This window comes from Spea bombifrons, chromosome 3, assembly GCF_027358695.1.
Source record: "Spea bombifrons isolate aSpeBom1 chromosome 3, aSpeBom1.2.pri, whole genome shotgun sequence".
NCBI lineage: Eukaryota > Metazoa > Chordata > Amphibia > Anura > Pelobatidae > Spea > Spea bombifrons.
The window spans coordinates 123,301,555-123,304,054 of NC_071089.1; the positions used below are offsets into that span (position 1 = coordinate 123,301,555).

The 2,500-nt window shown below is 49.2% G+C and overlaps 7 non-coding genes and 1 pseudogene across 7 annotated transcripts in view; all 8 read right to left on the bottom strand.

The window, feature by feature from the left end:
* LOC128486194 (5S ribosomal RNA) overlaps positions 1-24 on the bottom strand; it is a 119-nt gene extending 95 nt beyond the window's left edge. Inside the window, exon 1 of the ribosomal RNA XR_008352505.1 lies at positions 1-24. This exon is cut by the window's left edge and continues 95 nt beyond it. This is a non-coding gene — a ribosomal RNA (5S ribosomal RNA).
* Positions 25-245: 221 nt separating this feature from the next.
* Positions 246-364, bottom strand: LOC128486491 (5S ribosomal RNA). The gene has a single exon (XR_008352786.1). It is a non-coding gene; the product is annotated as a 5S ribosomal RNA (ribosomal RNA).
* Positions 365-582: 218 nt separating this feature from the next.
* Positions 583-701, bottom strand: LOC128487427 (5S ribosomal RNA). The gene has a single exon (XR_008353261.1). It is a non-coding gene; the product is annotated as a 5S ribosomal RNA (ribosomal RNA).
* Positions 702-913: 212 nt separating this feature from the next.
* On the bottom strand, positions 914-1,032 carry LOC128486451 (5S ribosomal RNA). Its single transcript, XR_008352747.1, has one exon. It is a non-coding gene; the product is annotated as a 5S ribosomal RNA (ribosomal RNA).
* Positions 1,033-1,239: 207 nt separating this feature from the next.
* LOC128487438 (5S ribosomal RNA) lies at positions 1,240-1,358 on the bottom strand. The gene has a single exon (XR_008353262.1). It is a non-coding gene; the product is annotated as a 5S ribosomal RNA (ribosomal RNA).
* A 210-nt stretch (positions 1,359-1,568) lies between these two features.
* On the bottom strand, positions 1,569-1,677 carry LOC128487232 (uncharacterized; annotated as a pseudogene).
* A 254-nt stretch (positions 1,678-1,931) lies between these two features.
* LOC128485071 (5S ribosomal RNA) lies at positions 1,932-2,050 on the bottom strand. The gene has a single exon (XR_008351425.1). It is a non-coding gene; the product is annotated as a 5S ribosomal RNA (ribosomal RNA).
* A 251-nt stretch (positions 2,051-2,301) lies between these two features.
* On the bottom strand, positions 2,302-2,420 carry LOC128487449 (5S ribosomal RNA). The gene has a single exon (XR_008353263.1). It is a non-coding gene; the product is annotated as a 5S ribosomal RNA (ribosomal RNA).
* Positions 2,421-2,500: the final 80 nt, after the last annotated feature.

Sequence of the window (2,500 nt, forward strand, 5' to 3'; positions counted from 1 at the left end):
TTTCAGGGTGGTATGGCCGCAGGTGTGAAAGTTTTTTATTTTACTTCTCTTATTCTGTTGCTGCTGCTGCTGCTGCTGCTGCTGCTGCTGCTGCTGCTGCTGCTGCTTGTCGTCAGACAGAAAGAATTATAAGCCCTGGGACAGGACAGAGAAGGTGAGAAGGTTCAAATAAGGGTTTAAAGCTTTGATGATGAGCAAGAAACACATGGCAAAAAGCTCTCCCAGGACTGTGAGAAAAAATTAAAAGCCTACAACACCTGGTATTCCCAGGCGGTCTCCCACCCAGGTACTAACCAGGCCCAACGCTGCTTAGCTTCCGAGATCAGACGAGATCGGGCGCTTTCAGGGTGATATGGCCGCAGGTGTGAAAGTTTTTTATTTTACTTCTCTTATTCTGTTGCTGCTGCTGCTGCTGCTGCTGCTGCTGCTGCTGCTGCTGCTGCTTGTCGTCAGACAAAAAGAATTATAAGCCCTGGGACAGGACAGAGAAGGTGAGAAGGTTCAAATAAGGGTTTAAAGCTTTGATGATGAGCAAGAAACACATGGCAAAAAGCTCTCCCCGGACTGTGAGAAAAAATTAAAAGCCTACAACACCTGGTATTCCCAGGCGGTCTCCCATCCAGGTACTAACCAGGCCCAACCCTGCTTAGCTTCCGAGATCAGACGAGATCGGGCGCTTTCAGGGTGGTATGGCCGCAGGTGTGAAAATTTTTTATTTTACTTCTCTTATTCTGTTGCTGCTGCTGCTGCTGCTGCTGCTGCTGCTGCTGCTGCTTGTCAACAGACAAAAAGAATTATAAGCCCTGGGACAGGACAGAGAAGGTGAGAAGGTTCAAATAAGGGTTTAAAGCTTTGATGATGAGCAAGAAACACATGGCAAAAAGCTCTCCCCGGACTGTGAGAAAAAATTAAAAGCCTAAAACACCTGGTATTCCCAGGCGGTCTCCCATCCAGGTACTAACCAGGCCCAACCCTGCTTAGCTTCCGAGATCAGACGAGATCAGGCGCTTTCAGGGTGGTATGGCCGCAGGTGTGAAAGTTTTTTATTTTACTTCTCTTATTCTGCTGCTGCTGCTGCTGCTGCTGCTGCTGCTGCTGCTGCTTGTCGTCAGACAGAAAGAATTATAAGCCCTGGGACAGGACAGAGAAGGTGAGAAGGTTCAAATAAGGGTTTAAAGCTTTGATGATGAGCAAGAAACACATGGCAAAAAGCTCTCCCCGGACTGTGAGAAAAGAAAAAGCCTACAACACCTGGTATTCCCAGGCGGTCTCCCATCCAGGTACTAACCAGGCCCAACCCTGCTTAGCTTCCGAGATCAGACGAGATCGGGCGCTTTCAGGGTGGTATGGCCGCAGGTGTGAAAGTTTTTTATTTTACTTCTCTTATTCTGTTGCTGTTGCTGCTGCTGCTGCTGCTGCTGCTGCTGCTGCTTGTCGTCAGACAGAAAGAATTATAAGCCCTGGGACAGGACAGAGAAGGTGAGAAGGTTCAAATAAGGGTTTAAAGCTTTGATGATGAGCAAGAAACACATGGCAAAAAGCTCTCCCCGGACTGTGAGAAAAGAAAAAGCCTACAACACCTGGTATTCCCAGGCGGTCTCCCATCCAGGTACTAACCAGGCCCAACCCTGCTTAGCTTCCGAGATCAGGCGCTTTCAGGGTGGTATGGCCGCAGGTGTGAAAGCTCTTTATTTTACTTTTCTTATTCTGTTGCTGCTGCTGCTGCTGCTGCTGCTGCTGCTGCTGCTGCTGCTGCTGCTGCTGCTGCTGCTGCTGCTGCTGCTGCTGCTGCTTGTCGTCAGACAGAAAGAATTATAAGCCCTGGGACAGGACAGAGAAGGTGAGAAGGTTCAAATAAGGGTTTAAAGCTTTGATGATGAGCAAGAAACACATGGCAAAAAGCTCTCCCCGGACTGTGAGAAAAAATTAAAAGCCTACAACACCTGGTATTCCCAGGCGGTCTCCCATCCAGGTACTAACCAGGCCCAACCCTGCTTAGCTTCCGAGATCAGACGAGATCGGGCGCTTTCAGGGTGATATGGCCGCAGGTGTGAAAGTTTTTTATTTTACTTCTCTTATTCTGTTGCTGCTGCTGCTGCTGCTGCTGCTGCTGCTGCTGCTGCTGCTGCTGCTGCTGCTGCTGCTGCTGCTGCTGCTGCTGCTTGTCGTCAGACAAAAAGAATTATAAGCCCTGGGACAGGACAGAGAAGGTGAGAAGGTTCAAATAAGGGTTTAAAGCTTTGATGATGAGCAAGAAACACATGGCAAAAAGCTCTCCCCGGACTGTGAGAAAAAATTAAAAGCCTACAACACCTGGTATTCCCAGGCGGTCTCCCATCCAGGTACTAACCAGGCCCAACCCTGCTTAGCTTCCGAGATCAGACGAGATCGGGCGCTTTCAGGGTGGTATGGCCGCAGGTGTGAAAGTTTTTTATTTTACTTCTCTTATTCTGTTGCTGCTGCTGCTGCTGCTGCTGCTGCTGCTGCTGCTGCTGCTGCT